General features: G+C 43.7%; 2 long non-coding RNA genes across 29 annotated transcripts in view; both read right to left on the bottom strand.

The window, feature by feature from the left end:
* The window catches only part of LOC144293854 (uncharacterized), a 441,703-nt gene that overhangs the window by 143,803 nt on the left and 270,055 nt on the right, over positions 1-27,845 (bottom strand). The window contains exons 1-2 of one of the 28 annotated variants that reach the window (XR_013361228.1): positions 22,684-23,139; positions 6,467-6,629 (exon numbers count right to left, since the gene is read on the bottom strand). The exons of 26 other annotated variants lie outside the window; for them this stretch is intronic. This is a non-coding gene — a long non-coding RNA (uncharacterized LOC144293854). Of the gene's footprint in view, positions 1-6,466; positions 6,630-22,683; positions 23,140-27,845 lie in introns of those variants that run through there. One more of the 28 variants, XR_013361229.1, reaches the window with a different exon arrangement.
* Positions 19,932-22,690, bottom strand: LOC144293856 (uncharacterized). The gene is made up of 2 exons (XR_013361232.1): positions 22,392-22,690; positions 19,932-21,425 (listed from the first exon to the last, which is right to left on the bottom strand). It is a non-coding gene; the product is annotated as an uncharacterized LOC144293856 (long non-coding RNA).

Below are 27,845 nucleotides of genomic sequence, written 5' to 3'. Positions count from 1 at the left end.
GTGTACCACTACAGTTTCTGCCTCCACAGTCACATGACATTCTTCGTGTGTCTGTGTCTGTGTTCAAATTCCCCTCTTCTTATAAAGACAACAGTTTTTGGATTAGGGCTGACCCTAAATAAGTAGCACTTCATCTTAACTTGATTGTATCTGCAAAGACCCTGTTTCCAAGTTAGGTGACATTCACAGTACTGAGGCTAGGACTTAAACATATCTTTTAGGGGGACACAATTCAACCCATAATATGGTATTTGGTGGAAATAAAACAATCTGTTAAGGTGACTCTTGGGTGCCCTGTCTGGGACAATAAAGCAGCACAATCACACTCTGTGGCTTATAGCCTGAATTTTAGAACATTCTTACAAGATACTTAAGTCTGGAAGTGATTCCCCCTCTCCCCACCCCAGAAAAATTCTTAGACATTCCTGTGTGTATTATTTGCCGGAGTCCAAATGCACAGATGCTGAGACAATATCGACATAGACCTAGTGAAGTACTAATAGATAAGAAACTCACCTCACCCCATCTCCTACTACATACAAACACGTGCACCCAGAAGATACAAAATCATCAGAAGTCAAAAGAGAAATATTGTACCATAGAATTCTCTAAAATGTGTGTGTGTATACACACTTTACACATTTTTTTTAAGCAAACCTGGTTTTTGAGGTTTTTTTTTAATATAGACTAATTGGGCATCTTCATGCCAATAGCTCTGATGGCTCAGAAAGAGCTCTTGCTTCTTCACCCACCATGAAGGTCCAGAAAGAAGCAGCCAATAAGCATCTCTGTGAATGCTGGGATGTGCTGGAGGATGTATCCCCCACACACACACATCAGCTAGGATGAACATCATAGGCCATCCTCATCAACTTCAGTCACGGCAGCAAAAGTCCCTGGGCCCAGATACTTTCCCTCATCTCTCACATACATCTCAAAGCCCACCTTTTCCACCTCTCTCCTGGGTCTCTTCTCTGTAGTTCCTCCATTTTTGTAGCACATAGGTCCCTATTGTCATCTTCATTTCTCATCTGGATGGTTGGAACAGTCTCTCATCTGGTGACTGCCATGAAGCTCATCCTTTCCAATGCTCCTTCTGCACTGCTATAAGAGGGTCTTTTTAAAGTCCCAACTTTTCAGGATCTCTGGGTGGCTCAGCGGTTTGGCGCCTGCCTTTAGCCCAGGGCATGATCCTGGAGTCCTGGGATCAAGTCCCACATCGCGCTCCCTGCATGGAGCCTGCTTCTCCCTCTGCCTGTGTCTCTGCGCCTCTCTCTCTCTCAAATAAATAAATAAATAAATAAATAAATAAATAAATAAAATCTTTTAAAAAATAAAGTCCCAACTTTTCAATGCCCAGAAATCTGCTTTGTCTCCTCATCCCCAAAAGCAGAGATTCTAAACTTCTGTGCATATCAGAATCATCTGGAGAGCTTCTCAAAGTTAAGATTGCCAGCCACACCCGCTGAATTCCTCATTTGGTGGCCAGGGCTTGAAAATCTACATTTCTAACCAGTTCTCCAGTGGTGCAGGTGCAGCTGGTTCAAGGCCCACACTTAGAAAAGCGCTGGCCTAGAAAATGGAGTCTACACTTCTAGGAATACAAGACAATGTATTCAGCCCCACCTGTTTCTCCAATTTCAATTTCTTTCACTCCTCTTGCCAACAGTTTAAACTCCAGCAGAACCATCTCCCTGTTTTTTTCTAGCAGATAGAACGCTGTTTCCTGTGGCTGTCATATCTCGTTCATGTTGCTAGCAATTTGCTTTCCACTTTATCTGTCTTCAAAGCTTGGCCTCAGCATCACTGCCTCAGTGAGGTCTTCAGTAAGGTCTTCATTTGCTTCCCATCGGGTGCCATTGTTTTTCTATTTTTGTGTATCCCTTAATCCCTCCATAACTGGAATATGGGATCTTTGAGGGCTAGATTCATACCCTTTGCCTTGCTGCCCACGATACCCAAGAGATGCTCCATCAATGCTTATACTTCTTCACTTAACCAGGAAAACTGGTCAAAGAAGTCTGGCAGTCAATTGTCTATACTGATCCTTTATGTGGCTTATAAATTCTCCATTTCACCTACAAATAGGAGCTCTCTTAGAATTCTACCTGTGGAGGTACCTGCGTGGCTCAGTCCATGAAGTGTCTGCCTTCAGCTCAGGTCATGATCCTGGGGTCCTGGGATTGAGCCCTGCAACAGGCTCACTACTCAGCAGGGAGTCTGCTTCTCCCTCTGCCTCTTCCCCTGGCTCGTGCTCTCTCACTCTCTCTCTCGCTCTCTCTCTCTCTCTCAAATGAATAAATAAAATATTCAAAAAAAAAGAATTCTATGGTCATCCAAACTTGGAAGATAAAGAAATGTACAGCAGAGTCTATGTCTAGGGCTTTTCCTTTACTGATGGAGAATAAAAGGAAATATAAAAGTCTGTCTAAAAGAAGCGTGGCTATAAGCAGAGATAAGCCAAGAAAAACAGACTTCTGCCACAAAATGAAAAGTAGAAAGAGAGTGGAAAACATCAGATTGGCTTAATATCAACTGAATGAGGGGGACTTTCTAATCACAGAAGTCCATCAATGGTCTGCACACAACTCCAAGAAAGACGGCCCAGCCCATCACTACAGAAGGCATATGCATGTCAGGAGACTAAGGGCATCAAGCACTCATCCCCGAGTGATGACAGAAAAGCTGAGCAGGGCCAGGAAGGAGATCTGGAGGGAAGGGTTTGGGTTTTTCACAATTGCACAATTGGATGTTATTGGGGTTCACCAGACCTGCCACTTTACCTGCTAATCCTGGTGAGATCAGTGTTGGTAGTAATCATGGGCATAGCCATACCCACTTTGACTTTCTGCCAACCAATCCATATCGCTGCATGCAAGAAACCATGGACTGGCAAAAGTGAGAGTCAGTCCCACAATCCCAGAGCTGTGGGAGCAGAACCAGACCACCCAGGCAGCCTATTGCTTGGATGACTCTCCTTGCCCTAATCTCTGCAATCTGCCCAGAGAGAAAGAACAGAGCACAGACAGTTATGATTTCATACATTTGGAAAAAGAGAATCTGAGGGCAGACTTATGTTAAATATTGAGATTAAGACAACTTTGTGCTGACCACCCCAAACTTGTCAATGGGAAACTTTGATTTCTAACATTACTGAATTCTGTCTCTCCAAGTAAGATAAAGCAGGTGACTCAGTCATCATTTTAGACTTTCTTTTGACCAGGTAAAAGGAAGGAACAATCTAGTAGACACTGTGCTTTCCTTTTTTTCTGACAGTCTTGGGAATATGAGCCAGGAAATGAGGGAAGATATAACTATAAGGAAGTCAAAAGTTATTAGGGATAGAGGCTGATGTGGCAAACATTTTCTGGGTTCAAAGACCATGATGGTATATCAGCCCACAGAGCTAACTAGGTATTCCTGTTTCCCCAGAACACAGTTAACCTGACAAATGGCTCAGGACCACTATGGGGAAAGCTCTGTGGAATACTCACTATACCTATGTGCAATTATACCAGAAGGTCCTTCCTGAGGGAGTATAGCCTTCTATTCAAAGGGTGGACCCAGAATGAACTACAGCTGGATGAGAGACTATGGTTTTCTACTGTGGCAGCTGAGATGAGCCTTTTGTGTTATTTTACAAGCGGAGCAACATTCTAATCAAGCATGTATCTATTGCCACCCCGACCCCTCCATCACAGCCCTGATCTCTTTAGCCGCTCCTGTAAGTTAATGTACCCCATTGCTGTACCACCTTAGCCTTACTGCATATGACAGTAATGACACCACCACTCACTTCTGACCCTAAGTGCAACCTCCTGACCTCTAACATTCTAGAATCTCATTACCCCATTGATATTAGGGAGCCCAGTTCATAGCAACATCCCCCATAGTTAGCCCCAACCTTCAGAAGGTAGCCATCACCAAGTTTCTTAAAGATGCCAGTGTTCCCATCATCTGTGCCCTCTTTACTGCCTTAGTAAAGGGGTACCCTCAGGGCCCTCCAAATGACCATACTCAGAGTGGAATTCATCTTACATAATAAATCCATTCTAACATGTCCATCTCTCTGAGCCCCTTGGCCCCTTCCCTAAATACTGTGCCAAAGAAATTCTGCCTTCCCCACCTCATTACACCCAACTGGTTCTCAAACTTTAGTGGGCATCTGAATCACTGGGCAGACTTTAGTGGCTTTAATGAGGTTTTTAAAAGCCAACCCACTCTACAACCCCTATAATCATTGTCCCTATACTATTCAATAGCCATAGTCACCACATATCACAACACCTCACTTTCTACCTGTGCTTCATCCCAAGTAAACCTAGGAGAAAACATTCTTCATTATATAATGCCATGGTCTCCACAGAATTATTTCTACTCCCCTTATTGCTGGCGTAGAGGTTCTTATTCCCATCCGACTAGTGAACAGCACAGCTCCAAAATGCCAGTCAGGGGTTTGCTTTCTGGAACTGCTGCTAGTACCATATCTTAAGGCAGGAAACAGAGCTTGAGGCAGGGGGCTTTTGTGTTTTACTTAACTAGAGAATCTGATCTAAGGAGGTGGGAATGAGGGTTAAAGAAAGTAAAACTGGGAAAGAGGAGGAGTGCGTGAAGGAGCATCAGACTAGCCAGCACTATTCACTCTTGATGCTTGTTCCTGCGGGATCATCCCTGAGAAGCAGTGCAAGTGCCATACACCAGGAGGGAAAGGAGGCAGAACTGACCCACTAGATCCCAGCTCCCATTAGAAAAGGTTCATCTCATGAATAAAACTTGTACATCCAAGTGGCATACGCTACTTGAGTGGGGATCTTGCAGCAGCACCAAAAGTAAAATCCTGGAGCATGAAGCATCAGATGCAGGACACTGACAGGTTACGTCTCTGTAAAATCCAGGGGAGCTCACACATATTTGGTTACCAAAGTAGCAACTAGAAGAGATAAAGTAGCCATATAAGAAATATTCAATACAAATAGTGTATAAAACAAATGACCTCCAAATGACCATAGACCAAGAGCTTACTTTATATTGGCCAGGCAGGTGTGGGAAGACTTGACATTTTACAACTAAACTAATATATTTATAATGTGTAAGGAGGCAGTAAGCACAGTATATATTACAGAGGGTCCACCAACAAATGCTCACTATTGTAGAAATTTTGTAAAAAACAACCCCTTCAAAAAGCATGCTTTTAAATTTTTAAAAATATTTTATTTGTTTATTTATTTATTTGAGAGAGAGGAAGAGGAGCAGAGAGAGAGGGATAAGCAGACTGTGCAAAGCCTGATACTGGGCTCGATCCCATGACCCTGAGATCATGACCTGAATTGAAATCAAGAGCAGATGCTTAATCGACTGATCCACCCAGCACCCCCCACCCCAGAAACCATGTTTAAGGAATATTAGCTTTGATGTTGCCATCTGTTGCCGCTAAAAGGCACACAGAATTAAGAAACCTGGGTCACTCTCTTATGTCTTAGGCAAGTCACCTAACTTCCCTGGATATCAGTTCTCTCATCTTTAAAATTGGTATGGTGATGCCCTCTCGTTTTTTGACAGCCTTATTGAGATATAATTATCATACAATAGGCTTCAAATATAAGCTTATAACATACACAATTTGATGAATTTTGACATATATATATATATATATATATATATATATATATATATATATACACACTCACACACCCGTAAAGCTATCATCAAGGTAATAAACATACACCTACTCCCACAGATTTCTTATCCTTCTTTTGCTCCACCTCTTTCCTGCCCTCCCCCTCCCCAGGCAATTGGTGATCTGCTTTCTATAGATTATTATACATTTTCAGAATTTTATGTAAACAGAATCATGCAGTGTTTACTTGTGTGTGTGTGTGTGTGTGTGTGTGTGTGTGTGTGTGTGTGATATTTCTTTCGTTCAGTGTAATTATTTTGAGCTCCATCACACTAGTGTGTCAATAGTGCCAGGCTTCAGTAGTCTCTGTATTTCATTTTAGATCATTTTTAGTGTTCAAGTTCACTGATCTTTCTTCTGCAATGTCCAATCTGTCCCTAATTCCATCAGTGAATTTTCCATCTCACACATTATAGTTTTTATCTTCAGTTCAATTTCAATCTTTTTAATATTTTCTATTTCTCCACTAAACTTTTTTGTCCTTGACTATGTTAGTTCTGAATTGATTTCAGTTGATAAGCTTTTCTTCTTATTATCTTTCATATTTTCCAGCTTCTTTGTATATCTGGTATTTTTTTCAATGCCAGACATAGTGATTACCTTGTTGGGTGTTGGATATTTTTGTATTCTTATAAATTATTCTTGAGAATTTGTTCTAGGATCAATTACTTACAAAATGTTTGATCCTTTCACATTTTATTTTAAAGATTTGTTAAGTGGGACAAGGCTATCAAGGACTAACTATTCTTACTATTGAGGAAAGATCCTTCTGAAATCTCTATTCAATACCTGTGCATCGGGATCCCTGGGTAGCACAGCGGTTTGGCGCCTGCCTTTGGCCCAGGGCGTGATCCTAGAAACCCAGGATCGAGTCCCGTGTCGGGCTCCCGGTGCATGGAGCCTGCTTCTCCCTCTGCCTGTGTCTCTGCTTCTTTCTCTTCTCTCTGTGTGACTATCATAAAAAAAAAAAAAATAAAATAAAAAAAAAATAAAAAAAAAACCTGTGCATCATGATATTTTTCATTCTAACCTTTGGGAACAGGCATATTCACACTCTGTATGAGCACTGGGCACTATTAACTCTAACCCTTTTGAGTGATTCTTTTCCTAGCTGTGGTTATTTTCCTTACATTTCAGGCACTGATCAGTATTTGAGAAAGAGACCTCTGCAGATCTTGGGACTTCTCTGTTCAGCTCTCTCCTTGTTGGCACTATGTCCTATGAACTCTAGCTGCCTTGGACTCTCTGGGATCTCAGCCTCCTTAACTCAGGGAGTCTGCTGGATATACCCCCTCCATACACAATAGTTGGTAAGCTGGGGCAGTCATAGACTCACCATGTTCACTTATCTTTCAGGAATCATTGTCCTCTATTGCCTGATATGCATGTTGCAAAAACCACCCTTTCATACATTTTTTTGTTGTTATTTCAGACAGCAGGGTAATTCTGGTCCCTGTTACTCCCTTGGCCCAAAGTGGAAGTCCTTTGTAATACTTCTAAAAATTAGCAGTAGTATATTTGAGGTTCATAGCCCAGTTCCTGGACTCTTGTAAACATTCAATAATGGCCTTAATTATGGTGGTGGTGATGGTGGTAGAGAGTGGTGGTGGTGTTGTTGATGTTCTTATTATGCCTCTTATAATAAACTTTCCCCAGAACTCAACAGCTTATGAGTATCTATGAGGTCATATTAGTAGCAAAAATCAGATTGCTGTCCTTAGGAGCTCTCCAGTATCTCTGGGTGGCTCAGGGAATTTCAGGAATGCACTCACAAAGTATTCTACAATTAACACCGTTCTTCTTCTATTCATCTTGGTCCTTCATCACTACTCCTCAGGGCATTGCAGACCCTGCTTCTTCTCCATCATTGCTCTGCTGGGCCCGTGTTTTCATCTGCATCTCTGCTGAGCATCATGGTCTCCGTCACTGACCCAGTAAGAACTGTGGTCTCATTCCCACTCTTCTGGGACCACAGATTTCTGCTTTGTTGGATATAATCTCTCCTTCTTGCCTCCCTGGAAAATACCACCAAAATCTCCGAGCCCTCATGGTGCCAAAGTGCCATAGTGGTCAGGTCCAAATTATGGGGAGGCCATTCTCCATTTGACACCTGGTTGTAGAGAAAGTGAATTGCTTATGCTTCAGTGTCTGCCAGACGGTTTAGAGCACCGGCTCCTTCAAAATTTACTCTCAGCCATCCTAATGTCCACAGGATATGAACATCCATTGTCTCTACACTGTTCACTGCTGCAATTCCACACATAACACAGTGACGAGTACATATTAATGCCTCAATAAAAGTGTTTTGAATGAATGGATGAGTCCAATGGTAACTGGGCTAGGAGAAAATATGAATACTCTGCCAACCACTAAGGCTTTTATTCTGGATGCATGAACTGTGCCTGGCTCCTTCTCCCACTAGGGTGACTTCCCACAGGAGGCTCATCAGTCTCCATTACACACAGCTATCTGGCAGGAAAACCCCTCCAATTTGCCAGTCATGCCAAGGAACCTCAACTACACCATCAGGCAGTAGTCCAAGGAGTCACTGCTATCCTATTTCCCATCTTAAATAATGTCCAGCTATGTCATCCAGCCAAGCCTGCCAGACAGTGTTAAACAATATGCAGCAGATGATAACTACATAGTCCAAAGAACACAATGCTTGCAAAATAAAATGCCCCAAACTGGCCCATAAAATTTAACATTGTTTTCCTTCTCTTTCTTCCAAGTCCATCCCTGGTTGATGCAGAAAAATCCAAATTGTAAGGAAATCAATTTCCTATCCCCTGTTGCCATTGGTAAATTAAGATATATGCAGAAACCTTTCTTCAACCACTTGTTTTCCTTTTGGCTCACCCAAGCCAGAGGGGTCACACTCAGACAGAACCATCTCTGGGTTCCTTCTTCAGCAGCCGTGATCTGCTGCACCTTCCCCCAGAGGTGAGGATACACTTTTTTTCACCTTCCTACTCAGTCTTTCATGTGTTCCATTTCTTCAAAAATCTAGGAGATCAAGGTTGAACTTCTTATCATGTGTCTGGTGGGGTAATGGGTTGAATAGGTGGGTGAATAGATGATGGGGATTAAGGAAGGCACTTGTTGAGATAAGAAACAAGTACTGTATGGAAGTGCTGAATCACTAAATTCTACACCTAAAGCTAATACTACACTGTATGTTAACTAACTGGAATTTAAATAAAAACATGAGAAAAAAATCCAGGAGATTAACAGGGGATACATAAGAATACTACTTCACCAGTTCTGCCCCACAAAATGGTAAAAATACAAGAAAATCCCCATATTAGATACGGTTACTGCCACAGCTCATAATTTAATCCCCCAAACTCTTATGCAGTAGTATTTCTCAAGTACTAATACATCTGTTGCAACCTACAATTATATTGTCATTACCACACTGCAGGATCACAACATAGGACAAACTCTGCTCATCACAATCCTGGGGGTGGCCCATTGATTCTTCAAACAAAGTCAGTGAAAAGCATCCTGGCAGGCCATTGCCAGAGTAACTGTTCCCTGATGGTCTGGCCATGTGGAGGATGATGGTGTTTCTAGAAACATCTTGCCTGGGCCCTCTATCTGGAATGCAAGCCCTACTTGTCTCCTGAAGCCTAATAATATACGTGGACACAGAAGATCTTGAACGTTGTTCTCATGGCCTTTGAGTCTTTGGCTCTCTTGATATATGCCTTCTACTGCTAAACCTGCTCCCCACATCTTGCATTGCCAAACAATGCAAGCTCTGGGGACTCTGCACCCAAGGATTGTTAGCATATACAAATGGCCTCCAGTTTGTGCAGCTAGCAGCTCAGCTATTTATCAGAGGTCATCACTAGTAGCTTTTACTCTGTGTGTCATAGACCTTACTTGCACTGCAGGCCACACTCTGAGCACCTGAGGCCACAGTGAAACATGCAGTTTAATTGAGTTGAGGTAGTGCTAGAAACCTTTGTCATGGGGTCCATTATAGAGGTCTGCAGCTGGCAGTAGAAGAAATTGCCACTCTTCTCCTAAGCTAAGACAGGAAACTGCCTTGGTGTCAAATGTAGCAACACACTTAGTAGGTTGGCCTTCCTGTGTGAAGTGTAGATCTCTGGGCAATGAGAGATAAGGATGGTAAACCTCAAGCCTCCATGGTCATTTAATCATTCCAACTAGTCCCACATTTAGGGGAACTATGGGGAGGGAGAGTTCTTCTAGGTCTTATGCCATGCTGTGAAAACTACTCCAGTCCTTATCGTGGAAAATGATAGGAGCTAGTGGCTTAACATCTGGCCTCCAGAAACTCAAGGACCTGTGTTTGAATATCTGCACCACTATGTCCTATCTGTGGGATTGAAATTTTCCTGTTAAACCCTCTAAGGTTGTTCCTTCATCTGTAAAATTGGGATAATGATGGAACCTACTTCCCAAACTGAGAATTTTAGGTGATGATGCATTTAAAGCACTTGTCACAGGACCTGGTTGGTGGTTTGTAGGCATCAAATTCTAGCCACGCTATCTGCTCAAGCCACCAAGACACACAGCCTCTCTGAATCTCAATGTCCTTGTCCACACAAAAAAGAGAAGAATACTTAAGGGTGTTGTTGAGAGAGGAGATGAGACATTTGTAAAGTGCCTGGTACTAAGTAATGTATGAAGTATAAAAATCTTGCTGAAGCCCACCCAGCTGCTTCCCAGGACTGGGCCTGCAGACTCAGACCCTGGGTTACAGAGATTCCTTGCTAGTGGCCTGTTCCTGACAGCTGGATCTCTGCCTCTCTGTGCCTCTCTGTGCTTTGGTCTCTAGCCAGCTTCTCCTCTAGGACAGAGCACCCTCCCTTAATCTCCAATCCTTCCTTTCCCTCCCTTGTCCTTCAAAAAACTGTTTCCCTTAGTCATTAACTTTTTATTTTAGAATAGTTTTAAATTTACAGAAAAGTGGCACAGATAGGACAGAGTTCTCACTGTTTCCATTATTCACTTCTTACATCAATAAGGTACACTTGTCACAACTACAAAACCAATAGTAATGCATGATTTTTAACTAAAGACCATAGTTGATTCAGACGTCCTGATTTTTTTATCTAATGACAATTTTCTGTTCCAGGTTATCATTCAGGATACAACTTTACATTTAGTTTCCATGTCTCCTTAGGCTCCTCTAGACAGTGACAGTTTCTCAGACTTCTGTTGTTTCTGATGATCTTAAAACTTGAGATATTTTGTAGAATGTCCTGCAGTTTAGGTTCAGCTGATAGTTTTCTCATGATTAGGCTGAGGTTCTGATATTTGGGAAAGGAAGATCTTTGCAGAGGTAAGGTCCCACTCTTGCCACATCAGATCAAGAGTACAAGTGACTTATCACTGCCTAAACTGACCTCGACCACCTTGGGGCAGCATTGTCAGATTTCTCCACTGTCAAGCGACACCTTTTTCCCTTTTTCCACATGATGTTCTTTGGAAAGAAATCACTAGGCACAGTCTACACCTGGGGGGTATGGAGTTATGTTTCACCTCCTTGAATATGGATCTCCACATTAATTATTTGGAATTCTTCTCCGTAGCAGATTTGTCTATTTTCCACCATTTATTTATTTACTCAATCATTATTTATATGAGTACGGTATCATGAATATTTATTTTTATATTTGGGGTTATAATTTAATATTACTTTATTTATTTTTTTGGCAATTTGTTCCTGCTTTGGCCCCTGGGAACTCTTTCAGCTGGCTCCTATGTCCCTCTGACATACCCCACCATTGTGTGTTTTTTTAATACTTTTTCCTTTCTGATACTACATAATTCTCCAGGCTCATCCTGTGTATTTCCTGCCCTAGCCCTAGAATAAACCATTGCTCCAAAGCCTGGTTCCTTTTATCAGAGAATGGCACTAGAAACCAAGATTAGACTCTGGGTATGCTCATTGCTCCTGCAGCATTCTTGTGTCTTAGCCTTCCTCAAGTTGATGGAATAAATATACGTGTGTACATAACCCATTTACATACACATATCCAAAAATATTTCTCTATATATTCATTTGTATCTGTAGTAAGCTAAACTAGATCATAAATCAATATCTCCTATTCTAACCCAGCACCAGCCACATGGGTCAGCTCCTCCCCTTGTTTATCACCTACCACTCCACCAGTGAGTATATAGCAGCTTCAGAACTGCTCACCTATACCACCATAGGAAAGGACCTTGCCAGCTACAGTACTGTGTGTGTACACAGTTCCTTTTGTCTTTAGTCTTGAATCCTTTGACTTTAGTCTTAAATAGTGACTAAAGTCATTTCCAAAGTTGCTCAGGTCAGCATCTTTTCCCCAACACCCGTCTCTGGTAAGCACCGCAGATCTATGTCCTTAAGGTTCTGTATACTGTAGACTGTGGCTTTCTCTCCCTCAGGTGAGACAGGAAAGCTAGAGGAAAATTCCTTCCCCTCAGCTGGGATAATGTTCTAGTATTGTGCTCCAGCAAATTCCTTTTTCATGCAGAATGGCTTTTGCTGTGGAGAATATTCTGGGCAGGGTTCACCAGGAGTGCTCCTCACCCCTGCTAGAACCATGGGAGATCTTTCTACCATCCTCACTGTGAAAATATGTTGGGGTTACTGGGATGAAAGTCTATAAAAGTGTGGAGGGCCACCTAAGATAGTGATCCACAGGAGTCTGTCACTGTCACACTAGTACACACTCAGCCTCCAGCAAATGACCAAAATTATCATCTAAATGTTCCTACTAGGTGTGTGACTCCAGTAGTTCTTTCCCTGATAAGCAAACCGTGGCTGTTTACACTCTCTCTGTGGATGTTCCCAGCTCTCTAGATTTTAGAGTGCTGGTTTACCTTAACAACCACAGTTCTTAGTAAGTCCAAGAAAATTTACTTTCTGTTTGTCTAGCTGTTTCTTGTTCCATGAGGATAGGACTGATGACTTCTAAGCTCTTTAAATGTCAGGGCTGAAACTGGAAATACCCTCTCTTGTCATCAAGAAACTGCCTTTCCTCATCTGCTCACCTCACCAGTCTCCCAACCCATAAGCCCTCCCCATCCAACCTCTCTGTCAAACCTTATCAGGCCAGCCCAAAGGACTTCTCCCTCCTTTCAATATTTATTTTATGAACTACACATTGGACATTTACTCATGAGCTAGCATAGACCTCTTTCATATCTTAAACGATTATTATTAATCTATTATGATGAGGCTATCATTTTTCTCACATATTTATATATAACCTCAGTGTCCCCTGGGCCCACCACTTACAGATCCTGGCCAGGGTCACTTTAATACTGTGGTCCTGCTCTGCCAAATCAATGGGTCCTACACATTAAATGTTAGGCTTCCCCAGTACCACCCCCCACCCATTTCCTGTATCTCTGGGGAAGGCTCTGGTGGATGGGGAAGAAGGTGTCTCATGCAGAGTTCAGGCTGCTGCCTCCTCCTCTGTGGTTTACCCCTTCTTAGCTCCCTGATGTTCTGGCCAAGTTGCCTCCCACAGTCTGCTCACCATCCACTTGGACACCCTTCCCTTGATCTCCAAGACTCAAGAAACTCTACCTCTGAAACTCCATTACTAGTTTCATGATTTTCTGGTCTCATACCTTTCCACTAGAGAAAATGCATGCTCTTCTGGAGACCCAAGCACTGCTTTTGAAGGAAAAGGGTACCAGGGCAAGGGGGGAAACCTGCTTTGCCCCTAAGTCCAGGGTTTCTTTTTCTTTTTTCTCTCTCTAAAGAGACTTTTCTTATTAATTTAATATGTTTGCACAATAGATAAGAAGTGAAGTATGCAGTCATTTGCCCATTTTTAAATATACATAGCCTTTCAATAGTTCTGTGGTGTTGAACAAATATTTTTTCCTCTCTCTCCCTCTCATGCTGAATAAAAGTTGATCACAATTCCCTGATGCCAGTTTTTCTCCTGTGAACCCAAGTTGGTCAACTGTAGTGTTGAATTTAGGAGGTACAAATATATGTACTCCATTATATGTCCATGCCAATCAAAATATTTGCTTTTTTAGTGGACTTTTTTACATTAGCTTCATTTGCTAAACTGGAAACCCCCATAAGGTTTCTTTGGAAACAATATATATATATATATATATATATATATATATATATATATATATATATATCTGGCACTCAAATTAGGCACTGGATCACTTTTTTTAATACTGATCTATTTTGCCTCCCTTGCCTTGCTAAAATTACCTATCACCAACCCCTTATGTGGGTGTATATAAGTGTGTGTGTGTGTGTGTGTGTGTGTCTTAACTTTTAGTTTATGCATGATTCATATAACACATTATCTAATTCTGTGATGAAAGCACAACCCAGTTTTCAGTTTTGATGCCTATTCCTCCCCTCCCATGTAGAAAGTAGATTGGGATGGGTTCAGATATAGCTTCAAGAGTACCTAAGCAATTTGCCCCCTGCCATACTCAGGCTCTACTTCTGGGCCCAATACCTGTGCTGGTCAGTCCCCTTCTCAGGGGGCTTATTGTCCACACTTGGCATCCCCTGGGGCCCAAACAAATGTGTACAGGTGTCTGAACAATAATTCAGATTCAAGTTCTTTGTTTCTGGGCTACCTGTAAATCAGAGGAGAGGGCTTGATTGTAAAAGGCTCCCCTAACTCCAAAAGTGGCATACCTGAACCTCAGTGCTGATCCTGATGGGACTCCAATTTTTGGTTTGGGGCTTTGTTTTTAATAAATTCTGAGCTTCTTGACACAAGGATTGAATCTCTTTTCCCTCTAGGTCCTCACTATCTAGCATGGGCCTGGCACCCTCACAATGTGTTCTTGAGTTAATTTTATTGCATTTATGCCAACTTCATTTGATTATATGGCATGATAAAATAAAACTTTATTATGCACTCCCCATACCCTCATCGGAGAATTAGGGAGAAACAAATTTGAACCCTAAGCTGTTTCTTGTCAAATTAAAGCAGAATTCTTTGTGACATAATCCAGGTAAGGAAGGGGCAGACATTATTAGCATAAGAAGGCCATAGTATTAGTTGTCAAGAAGTAGAATCAAATTTGGGCTAATGTGCAGAATATGAATTTCTTTTGTAGACCCAAGAAGGTCAGGGTAAGGTTTCAGAAAGAAATGAATCCTCACACTGGCAGTATCCATTTAGTCTTAGTTATGAAGTGGGAGGTATAACAAGGAACTAGATCTAGCCCCGACTTTCAGTCCTTACCAACCCCCCCAGCCCCACCCCAATTTCCCTGCCAGGGAAACAGCCACACTAACACTGAGTGCACTCCACCTCCACGTCACCTCATTTGGGTGATTGTAGAAAAGATCAAGGGGAGGAGGAAGGCTAAAGGAGTGTGGTTGAACTTTGGGGCAAACAGGAAGGGAGTGAGAATCCAAAAGGAGAAAAGAGAAAGAGCAGAAGAAATCAAGGAAGAGAGGTGCAAAGAGTGAGGTCACAAAAGCTATCCACACAAAGGACCCTGACCCCACCCCCACCTCCCTAGGGGGCCCAGGTGACCTTGGAGCGAGTCAAAATGTCATAGGCACCTGGGCTGCCTCAAATTTGTCATTGTGAGTCTTAAATGCTCACCCATAATGACATTAAAGATATATTTTTCTGCTGAAAAAAGTGAACGCTAGATTTCTGAGGCAAGTAGACTTAATAAACCAAGAGTAAAGAAATATATGAGTTAAGAGTCTAAATGTACACATTGAGTGACCTCAAATCAGAAATGAGATGGCTGGCTGAATCTTTAGCTCTAATTGAACGGGACCAAAAAAGCTTAGAAAAGACTTACTAAAGCTGCCTTTGAAAAAAAGCATCAAACAACAACCAATCAAAGTTCTAGGAAGATTTTTTTTCAAGGAGTTCACAGCAGAGATAAAAAGAATTTAAGGATGATCTTAAGCAAACATGAGTTATAATGAGGAACAGTCTAAGTCAGAAAATGAGGGAGGTGGGAGGCAGGCCAGCTGGAAGGAGTGATTACAACTTACAGATGAGACCCAAAACAGTGGGAGAAGGCATCTGAGGGCTCAGTCAGCTAAGGTAGAATAGGAATTCAGGTCCCAACTAGACAAAACTAAAGGTCTGTCCATTTTTGTGATGTACCCATATGCAAAGGGGTTGCACATGTTGGAGAAATAACATAGATTGGGCCCTAACTAAGGATGCATGTATTAAAATACAGTTGGAGCTGGGGCTTTGACCATCTATTAGCTAGGAGAGGTCTAGAACAGGGAGCCTGGTTCTTGCCCCTGTTCTGCTGTGACCTTGGGAGGTCATGTGGCACAGGAGGCTGCTCTTGTGAAAGTCAACCCACGTTGCCATATTGCCAGGCCCAAGGACATTTGAAGTCTTCATCTTACTTGGCTTTTCAGCAATATTTATCATTCTTAATGCTCCCTCCTTTTCAAAACACACTCTTCCCTCTAACTCCACAGCACAACACACTTCTGCTTAACCTTCTACTTCTCTGGCAGCTGCTTCTCAATCTCCTTTGCCAACTCCTCTTCTACTCATGCTTCTCTTCTACCCTCAGAGCCTGTCTCTACTCCTTGCTTTCTCTCTGCCCTCCCCTCCTCTATCTGAAGATCTTATCCATCACCTGACTTTACACAACATCTGAAATCAACCCAGATCTCTCCTTAGAGCTCCAGACTCAAATTCAACCACATGTTTGACTTCTGTACTCAGAAATCTCTCAAGAATTCTAAAATCCCCATGCCCAACTCTGTACTCTAAACTTCCATCCCTACACCCATTTCTCCCATAGTAGTCTCTAAGTTGTTGTTCAAGTTATAATCCTGTGTTCCTCCTTCAGCATCAGCACCCTGCCCCACCAATTCATCTACAAGTCCTATAGACTCCAAATCCAAAATCTACTTCCACCTGAGTATCTCCCTCTCTACAGCCATCTTTTCACACCTGGCCTGGGCTACTGACCCTGACTGGTTCCTGGCTTCCTCTCTGACCCTATCAGGCAATTCTCTATATAGTTATTAAAACTTTTAAATGGCTTCCCATTGTTTTGAGAGCATATTCTTAATTTTTTTTACAGCCCAAACGTCTATATTACCTACATCCACTTGCTTTTTCACATAACTCTCCGCCCTACTCATTAGGCTTCAGGTCCTTGAACCTAACAAAGTCTTTCCCTTATTAAGGCCTTTGCACATGCTGTCACTCCCTCTTTTTGGAATATCTTTCCTCCATTTCTTAGCGACAAGCTCCTTCCTATGCTTCATTTTCTGTTCCAAGGCTTCACTCTAAGTTGACCCTCCTCATCATCTCTTCTCATAGTTGCTTGTTCTTTCCCTTCTCAGCATTTACCAAAATTCTTAATTATGCAGGTGGCAATTGACTCTTCTGTATCCACACTGGACCAGGACCACTGCTGTGCTTATCACTGTATAATAGTAAATATATATAGTGTATATGTCATTAAGTATACCATACTGGTCATAGTATGTACATCATAATAGGTGCTCAGATTGGATGAGATAATCAATAAATGGTCATTGATTGATTGGTCCTTGACTGATCCTTGAAGAGAAATACAGGACCCAGGGCTAAGGATGAATAGGACAGCCCTCTGGACAAAAGAGCTGGGCAACACAGCTACAGAGCAATGAAAGATGAGATTACTTAACAAGGAATTCCAAAGTGACAGGAAGCTGTGGAACAGTCAAGACCACAGCTTAATTGTCAGCCAGAAAGTGGATACAAGACAGGGTTAGAAGGGTAGGAGAGACTCATCAGAAAGGCAAGAACCCAGGCTTCTCTCTGCAGGGATGGGGTGGTGCCTAGGTAGAGAACAATAGCAGAACACTGTGACTTCTGACCTATGCTCACACCTAGTGTGAAATCAAGCTTTGAGAGAGAACCTGGGTGGAGAGAGATTTACAGATTATGGTGAGGATCTTCCTTCCTGGGAGTGGGCCAAGAGATGAGAAGAGGAGATACAATGGCCCAGATCCCCAGATCCTGCTCAACTTGACCCCAGGGATCTGGACAGTACCTAGATGTTCTGTACTTCTTTCTCTCTGGAAAGGTGACCACGGAGATCCTTAGAGCCATGAATGGCTCCCCCAGATCCCTCAGCATGGAGTAAAGATACTCCAGGCCTTTACTGCCCTTGTCTTATTCATTTCTCCTGCTTAAATCTACACCATTTACCCCACTCACTCACCACAGCAGTCCACTTGCCATTCTGTACATGTTCTGTTCCTCCCAGATTCTAGTCCTTCCCACAAACTATTCTACTTCCTAACATCATTTTTTTGTCCTGATTTTTCTAATAAATCCCATGTATATTTAAAGTCTAGCTCAAAAAAAAAAAAAAAAGTCTAGCTCAAATCCTAACTTCTCCCCAAAACCTTCCTAGACCGCCACTCAGTCTATCTATCCTTCTGTTACAATGTGTGTTTATGCCTTCCATGGGTGAGTATGAATTATGATTATCAGTCTCCCCCTCCCCCCTTGAAACTAGGAGTTGCTATAAGGGCAGGAGCCTTACCTGGCTAATCTTCTCAGTGGCTAGACTAACCCAAAGCCTTTCCCATATAAGTCCTCTGTTGGGTGTTTCGTTGAAAGGGTATGTATTTGTGTCTTAAAGTCCTAGGACTGCTGTAACCAAGTACCACAAATGGGGTGATCTAAAACAACAGAAAGTAATTGTCCCACAGTTCTGGAGGCTGGAAGTCAAAAGTCAAGGTGTCAGCAGAGCCATGCTCCCTCCCTCTGAGACTTACAGGGGGGTCCTTCCTTGCCCCTGCCTTCTGGTGGTGGCCAGCAATTCTTAGTGTTCCTTGGCTTGCAGCTGCAGCACTTCACTCTCTGCCTCTGTCATCATGTGGCTTTCTCCCCTCATATGTTGGTGCCTCTTTGTCTCTGCTTATAAGAATACCAGTCACCTTAATGGAGGATGATGCCATCTTAACATTATATCTGCAATGAGTCTATTTCCCAAAGGGTCACATTCTGAGGTACTGGAGGTTAGGACTTCAACATCCCTTTCTGGAGGGTACAAGTCAACCTGCAACAGGATGCATGTGTGAAGGGCATTCTGTCCCTAAGGACTAAATGAGAGACACAGATGTCCAAACCCAAGATACATATACATGAACCCCACCACAGCCCGGGAGGAGTAGGAGAGGAGGGAAATAAGGCAGAGTGCATTCGTGAGGACGATGGAGAAAGAACCAATGAGGAAAGAAGGGCAAGGGACAGACATGGAGAGGCTAGATGAGAACATCTACCTGCAAACTCCCCCTCAGGTTCTGGCCAAACACAGCACAGAAGTGACCATGTTAGCAGGACACAGGAAAAGCACAAAGAGCCTCAGGCTTCCTGTGGCAAAGTGAAGGTGACCATGGGTCCCATCCCCAGCTTCCTTCCTTCACAGCTGCCTCCTTCCCTTCTTTCGCGGCTCTGGCTGCTGCAGCTTGACTCTCATAATGGGGAAGTTAATGAGACCTTCAGTAAATGGATCCCAGATTCTCTCTCCACCCCAACTAATTATAAAGCTCAGCAATTTTTTTCCCCTAACTTGCTGCTGATTTTCTAATTACTCTTGCTCCAAATAGGACAGTTAGCATTAAAATGAAACCACGCTGAGGTTGTGGGTTCACTCACATCTGCTTGGCTTATTTCCTTAATTTGACAGCATGGTTTTATGGACAGAGAGCAGCAGGTGATCCCCATGTTTTATAATATGAGGCCTGTGCCCCAAAAACATGGGAAATCTTCAATAGGCATCAAGGTAAAACTCTCCTGTAGGAAAAATTCATCAAGACATACCTACCAGATGGAGTTTAATGAGTCTTAGAATACAGCAGCCTCCTCTCTGGAAGGGTACCAGAGAGGGCGTTTTCCTTCACTTCTTCCCAATGAAGGAAGTAGCATGGCCCCAGCAATTTGAAATGAATTTATGAACATGAAGGAGATTCCTTTCGCAAAAGAGCAGGAGTACAGCAAGAGGAAAGAAGGGATGGGGGTCTGGGACTGGGAAAGGAAAAGAAGGTTCAGGTATAAAGAATAAGCAGGCAGTAAGAACTAAGCAAAAATGGTCAGAAAACACTTGGGTCAGTGTAAAAGATGTTGGCATCTCTGCAGGGGCACGTCTGGGGAAATCTTGCCAAGAGGATCCCACCTTTAAGCCAAATAGCCCCAAAGTTACATTAGGCTGATTAATAGGTATTGTCCTGTTGCAAAAGTCTATTATCTCAAATTGGGGGAAAAGCAAGAGAAACTTTCCAAGGAGATGTGATTAAAGGGACCAACGACATTTAATCGGAAAGGAATCTTCACTGTAAAGTCCTCTGTCCATATATTAAACGTAAAAACACCCTGTGGCCAGTCAATCTCATTTCCTCTTGCCTTCAACTTAGTGGCAGCTGAAGTGAAGGAATGACTGCTCCCCTGGACGCTGAGCCAATGCTTGCAGGTACTTTGTGTCCCTCTCTCTGTCTTCTCACATTCTCAGTTGTCCCCCACCAATACCTCAAGAGTCAGTTAGGAAACAAGAAGAGAGGAATCTTGGGATTCCAGCAAAGAGAGGATGCCTTTAGGCCCTCTTTCCCGACCCTGTAGTTATGGATGCTTGTATCCTTTTCACTCCCTGTTCTTTCCACATTCTGCTCCTTGCTTGGAGGTAAAATGAGTATTTGGACTCAGAATTCTATAATTGGAGAGAAATGAATGTAGACACGAGACCCTGGTAGACTTGGGTTCAAATCACGACAATATCATTGATGAGAGTGTATCCTTTGTAAAGTTTGTTCCTCTCAGCCTCACCTTCCTGCCCTGAAAGCTGGAACCAGAAACCTTCATATTAGGGTTTACTGGGATAACCCAACATGTTATTAGTCTCCAGTAAACACCATTAATTCAACACACACTTCTTCAGGATCTTGGCTGGGAAAGGATATTGGGTAATATGGTCTCTGTTCCTGCAATTGCATGGGGCTCTGTGTTTGTGCAATGGCATTTTCACTGGTACCCTGGAATTATCTGTTTCTTTCTTCTCCACATCCATCTTAGTTCTCAAAGGCAGTGCAGGACTGAGCTGGTGTGGCTTGAGGGCTCAGTTCATCTTGTTTCCATACCATCTGGCCTATGACCCACCATTAGTCCTTTTATGTCTTCTGTCTAAAGAAATGTCTTGTATTTTGCCTACGGAAGATGGTTCCCTAATGAATGTCAAATAACAATAAAACTTAAGTGTTTTCATCAGACACTTGAGCAGGCATCTGTCCTCCCAGCAGTAAAATATGCTAGGATTCTGGAAACAGCTAAGAAATTTGAAACTGGGTTTCACCCACTTAGAGGAGAACTGTGATAATTTCAGTCATTGACTCAGAAGAAAAGTCTTCGTGAGGCTACAAACAAGCTGCAGTTGCTCTTGATGTGAGCCTTCCCGTGGAAAAAGAAAGAAGAGTGTGCCAGGGAGAAGGAAGGATGGGAAGTTCCTGAAGTCCAGCACACTTAGCTGGATAGAGTAGGGTAGGCTCCTGGGTGGCCACAGCCCCTGCTGCCTCTGCTGCAATCCTACCACAGGCTCTGTAGACACCGGCCTCATGGGCATCACCTGCCCCAGAGCAGCATGCATTCAGCAGTCCTGGCCTGCCTAAGCGCCATAGCATGTGCTTACCGGGGCAAGAGGGGCTTGAAGTCACAAAGAGAAAAGAACTGCTCAGGTAGCAGCTCTATCAGGTGAGTACAGATGATCAGGAGCAGATGAATCATACTCAAAGGCCCTGAAAGAATATGCAAACGAGATCATGAAGCCGTCCTCCAGTTTCTATGGACTTGGAAAATGGAAAGGCACTATGGTTAGACTTGGAATCTGAGAGTCCTAGGTTCAAATCATGGTACAGCCACTGGTCAGTTGTGCGGTTTAAGGAAAGTCATTTAAGCACTCATTTGAGTCTCATTTCCTAGAATGAAAAGTTAAATGCAGGGGTAGAGGTAGGGGAAGAGGGGGACTTAGTATTTTTCCTTCAGAGCTGATAAGGGGATTAGAGATAAAGTATGGAAATTGTCTAAAATGTAGCTGGTGCTCAATAAGCAACCACCAGAAAGCAATACCCAGAGCCTATGGAACTACATGGTCGCCATTCTCTAAGGAGAAAGAAACAGAGCCTGATCACCCCTAGTACGAATGATCAAGGCAGAGGTCACTAGCTCCCCGGGAGCAACAAAATTGGGCAAAGTTCAACAAATAATGTACTCAATGTACATTGTTTCCTTCAAGAACTCTAAAAAGACTCTTGTAAATAAGGAGAAATGAAGCTTAGATAATAGCAGCCGGGTAAAATCATCCCCAAGATAGCTCCATTTCATATGGAGGAAGGCCTCCACGGATGCCACCATAAGGATCTTCGATATGTTTGGTATCAATTCAGTACCAGAGGATTCATATTAGCAGGAGTAGGCATATGTATCACATTTGGGGATGACACAAAGCTAAGAGGGCTTACTGATAATTGGATTATAGAATTAAGATTCAAAAATATCTCAGTGGCCTTAAATAATGAGCTCAAAGAAACAGGTGGAAAATATAATCATCAAATTCTTCCCCTGGGTTCACCCTGGTAAGCTGGGGGTGAGGCCCTCCTGCTAAGTGCAGTGGCATCCCTGGTTTAAGCTGGAGATAAAAGCAGGAAGCATGAAGGGGGGCAGGGGGGAAGAAAACTATTCCAAGTCCAAAAAATCCAGCCCACCTGTCAAAGTCAGAGGCCATGTTACGGGGGGCCGGCAAGGGTGGCTTGCAGGATTGATGGCTTCAGATGCCTAGGTAGCCCCCTTGCCTTCCTCTGGTATCATAAAAGCCTACCCAGCCCTCTGCATTTTGCCTCAAGAGCACATTCTGCGGTCTTTTCAGAAGGAGGCGACCACCTCAGCAAACTGAAGCTAACTCTGGGGCTCCAGTGGGCCAGAGGCAAGGTCAGTTGGAGGCCCCACCTCATTAGAGCGGTCTTCTTTGTGGGAAGGGTTTTACATTTACTCTCTTACATGATCCATTTACTCCATTTCTGCTGGCAGGAGGAAATAAGGCACACTTAGTGCGCCTCCAGCGTGGAATCCCCCGTGGTGGTTTCTTCCCAGGCAGCGTATTTGTGCCCATCAGAGCCACTCCTCTGGCTTTATCTTCTCCCTCTGGAAACCACGTTGGCAAATTAGCGAATGCACATCAATTCTGTTTTGCTTCTTCTCTACCTTCTGTTACTTTAAATACTAGAATTTATTAGTTGCTGCTAAATCTTAAACTGACTGGGCCTTTTTCTGGCCACTCGATATGCAATAAAATGGAATTGGACACATTTGAAGTTAATGGCTTCTCGCTTCCTTCCTAACAATGTCGAGGCCCCAGCAGCAGAGCAACCTCCCCATTCCTTTGATAACTCTTCCTTTTGTGGGGAAGGACTGCGGCCACATGGCCTCTCCCCTCCCAGGGCCGGCTCTCCCTGAGAACACAAGGACTCAGGGAACTGTGCAGGGCACTTTTATGACATCATGATGTCGGCTCCAGAGCCGGGATACATTTAGAATGTTTCCCCCTTGTGGTTTTTGACCCCAAACCAGAACAGCCAGTGTGATTTTTATAGGTTACCTGGAGAGTATTTGAGAATAATTTTATTTCTTTTCATAGAAATAAAATGATTTTCAAGAAATCCTACCAGCGTCTGAAAGTCAAGCCCACGCTTACCTACAAAAATATTGCTCTAAACCCTGCCACACAGCGTTTGCGTATCTGACTTGCATTTACCCTCAGAGCCTTTCAAGGAATGATAAATAGAATTTGAGGAGTCAGAACTGAATGAGATGAGGCCCTGAGACAATGAGATCATTTCTTAACACCCAGTCCCAAGTTTTTTCCCTCTTCTAAAGTAATTTATTTCAGACTATAAGAAATTCTGTATGTATTATATCAGCATAAACTCATGAAGTTTGTTTTTAAAATAAAAGTATATTTTGGGGGCACCTGGGTAGCTCAGTGGGTTAAGGGTCTGCCTTTGGCTCAGGTCATGATCCTGGAGTTCTGGGATCAAGACCCACCCATGTTGGGCTCCCTGCTCAGCTGAAAGTCTGCTTCCCCCCTGCTCCTTCTTTCTCTCTCTCACTGTCTCTCAAATAAATAATTTCTTTTTAAAAAAATATGTTTTCAGATAGGATTCTGAGAGGCTTGGCATAATATGGGCTTTTAGGATTGTATTTTAGACCGGAAAGTGTTAGAAAAAAATCATAGTTTCCCATCTTTTGCCCACAATGGTAATGCATACTTAATTAGCATTCAAAGCTTGTCTATTTGCTTTTGTTAGGTTCATACGGAGTTAGGTGTCACCAAAAGCAACTCTTAACCTGTGACGCAGGTTCCCCTTCCCAGACCATGCAGGCTGTTCCTAAACTAGCTTTCTAAAACTATTCTCTGCCTAGAGACCAGTCCTAGGAGGGCCAAAAGCAGGAGGCCAAAGGCTATTTCACAGGTCCACTCTCACCTCCTTAGGCCCTGCTGTTCCCCATCTCTTCCAAGTGTACTGGCTGCCTGGCCCTGGCCACTCCCCTGAGCCTGGGGCCATAGCTCTCCCAGACTCACAGACCTGCTGGTACCCTGCTGTCTGCCTGTCTGCCCAATAATGGTCCTGGCTTCTCATACTGAAGCCATCCATCCCTGCCAGTTACTGTCCCTCCCTAGGCCCTTAGCACCTGCTAGCCTTTTCCTAACCCCTGTCCCTTGTCATCCAGTGATACCAGACACTGATACCAGACATAGTGACCAAGAAGCCCCGACTTGTTCAATGGGGTTTTCTCTTAATGCAGATATTTAAGTGCATCATCGGGGTGAGAGTTGAGTTCCAAAGGGCAGCACAGATGGCGGGAGCTTCTCTAGTGCCTGCTCAAGCAATCAGGAAGCCTAGCAATGAACTAAGTCTCACTGGGAATATACGGGCCAAACTCCAAGTTTGGAAGAACAAAAGCTCCAGAAAATTGGGGCAGGGATCAGCCAAGGAGCCCAAAGTTCTTAACTGGAAAGAGATTTAATCTAAATTTAGAATGTGTGGGGTCCAGGGGAGGAGAGTCCTGGGGAGGTGAAAGGGGAGAAGGGGGCTGTAATACCAGCATGAGTCCATAGTTTGTTTTCAGGCTTCATTGAAAGTCAGATGAGCAAGTCGTACTCAGGGCCAGAGAAGGCAGTCATTTGCACCACACACGAAACAATCTGATGCACCAGAATCCATATTTAGCAACACTAATTCCAGCAACACTGAATAATTTCACTGATATTTTATTAGATACTGAAACCTTTGATTTTAATTAGATTAATTTCTCTAGGTTTACTACATTTTTCACATATTTTTAATATGCCTTGGGGTCATTTCCCCAAGAGGAACTATTCCAGTTTTATAATTAAAAAAGGAATCAACATTTTTAATTTAAAATACAGATTTTTCAGATTTCACTTTTCTGGATCAAAGTTGTGTCATAAAAGCATGCCCACTTAGAGACTTCGACTACAGGTCTATAAACATGTTGCATGGTAATTTTTCCTTCTCACCTGGATGAAATATAACTAGCTCTTACTGACCAACACTGGGAAATGTCTTGGCCTGTGGATTCTTGGTAAAGATTCCAATGTCTCTTGTGGCGAACGTGAGCAGGTTGCCTCCGATCTGGCTACAGAGCACATGCAGGTGAAGTGGCTGCCTTTCCTGGCACTCGGGAGGTGAAAGCTGTCGCTGGATCCTGCTACCTCGGCCCCATGCTGACAAACAACACACTAATAGGCAAGGAACTAGACAACTCTATCTAGGAACCCAGCATGTCTCTTGGCAAAATGGCAGGAAGGTTCTGGTTTCCAAATAACAAAGTTTTGTCAGAGCCAGAGGCCCAACATCCCCCTGCTTAGATGGACTCTCATGGTTTCCTAGCTCCTCTCAAGTCAGCTTTCCCTTCACTAACAGTCTATGTGCCGTGCACTGTGCTGGGCATGGGCAGGGGATCCCAGAAGAAAACCCATGTTGTGATCCAGTCCTGCTGCCAAAGGCAGGTCTTTCACTGAGTTTCCACTAAGGGTCAGGTACTTGTGTGAGGCATAGTGGGAACATCATTATTCTCATTATTCTCATCATATTCTCATCATTTTGACAGAGTCAAAACTGCGCTGATACTCTAAAAGATGAAGTGACGTACCCCAAACCATACCACTGGCAGAGCAAAATCTATTTTGAATTCAGGTCTGTCCAGCTCCAAACTCCACACATTTTCTACTCCACCAAGCAGCATCCTTTCCAGAAGCTAAAGGGTTTCTGTATAAGCAAAGCCCCAGTGTGCTGTCACCTACCTGTCAGGAGCAATGGTCTCCTGCAGACCCCTGCCCTTCCAACTTGGTGCCACACCTACAACATGTGGACGGAGGCTTCTTATATCCAGCACAACAGGTCCAGAGCAAACGCCTCATCCTTCAAATCAGCACCTCCCAACCCCAGACTCTGTACCCTGCCCCCCACTCAGCCTGGTCATCCCTGCCCAGCCCTGGCCTCAGGACCCAAAGAACATCATCAAAATCAATCCCCTACTACTCATACAAACTGTTTTTATATGAACTCATGGTGATACACTTTCCTCCCTCATCTTGAATATGTCTAAAGAGCCACAAACATCTCAATGCTTATGAAAATGAAATTATCCAGATGTCTTTGCAGATGTTACAAATGGCCAGCCAGTACAGCATAACTGCAAAGAACACCTCCTCTCCCCACATGAGAGCAAGTATTTGCAAATGAGATCAGGAAAAATGGCCAAATGTACACTAATTCCCGATGAAGTCTTCCTTATCCCCATGGTTAGAACTTCTATTAAAAAAAAAAAAAAAAAAAAAAAACTTAAAATTTTACATTTTAAATTTTTTCAGTGGTGGTCAAAAATTGCTATTTGGTGGTTATTACGTTGTTATTAATGGAGGGCAAAACCCAAGGAGGTGCAAGGAGGTATGAGAACGATTACTTTCGTGTCCTGTCAGGGTCAGTGAAGAGAAGTGCCTTGCTCACTTATGTCCCGAGGTAGAGGAGGAGGTGGCTTGAGGAGGGAGTGAGAAGGCAGCTAGCCGGAGGCACTGAGCTTTGTGGAGGAGAGGAAACCCCGGCTGATCATGAACAGTGGAGACAACTGGTCTGGTGGAGATGGAGGAAGACAGCAGTTGGAGGATGCCTTGACTGAGAACACAGGGTTGGGAATGGGCCAGGCCCCTCTGAAGACTGACTCAGAGATCGTTTTTGACAGAAGTTGAATAGTCATGGGAGGAAAGGAGAAAGGGAAATTCTGGAAGTCCTTGAGTGCCAGGCTGATGAATCCTGGACTTCTATCTTTGAAATAAAAGGCAGCACTGGGAATGGTCAAACAGGGGTGTGACATAATGGAAGGAGAGGTTTAGGGAGACTACCCATGAGGTAACCAGAAGGATAAGCTGAAAGGGAACTTGTTCATGTGTACACCCGTCATATGAACTCAGAGGAGTTGAGGGCTCCCAAGCTGGTGTGGTGCAGGGGTGAGGAAGAGAGAAGTATCCATCCCTTCTGCATCCAGATGTTTTCTGCTGATGGTAGTAGGAACGGCAGACCCCATGAAAGCCTGGAGCTGGCCAGGGCCTCACCGCCTTCCCACCAGGGGCTAGTTCATCTCTGCTGTCGTCTGGCCAACAGACAAGGCCTGCTGAAGCTGCTTCCCACCCAGCCCACATTCCGCCCTCCCATCTCTGCTCCTGGCCGCCTGCCGCTCCCTCAGATTCCTGGAGAAAGTCACACCACTACATCCTGCGTCCTTGAGCCTCCCACCGACCTGGGTTTTGGCTTGCCTGCTCACAATCTGCCATGGCATAAACCAGCCTCCAGGCAGCAGCCGCTTCCACTGCAGGCCCCACAGCTCAGCAGAGGGGAGGACCTCTCCAGGGCCAGCTGATGGGGGCAGAGGGAGGGGGCACACGGGGGAGGCGATGCTGCTTGGGAAGGACCCAGGGGTGGGGTGCCATGTGCCCTAAATGGGCAAGTGAGAAGAGATGAGAAAATCCTTGGCCTTAGAAGTCCTCCTGGTTCTTCAAGTTCTGTCTCCCATCCCTCAGATGATGTTACTTGAACTGAGAGTCTCCGGCCACATGCTCAAGTAGGCAAGATATGTATGCA

This window comes from Canis aureus, chromosome 22 (assembly GCF_053574225.1).
Source record: "Canis aureus isolate CA01 chromosome 22, VMU_Caureus_v.1.0, whole genome shotgun sequence".
Taxonomy (NCBI): domain Eukaryota; kingdom Metazoa; phylum Chordata; class Mammalia; order Carnivora; family Canidae; genus Canis; species Canis aureus.
The sequence above is the reverse complement of the archived record's forward strand: the minus strand, read 5'-3'. Positions and strand labels throughout refer to the sequence as shown.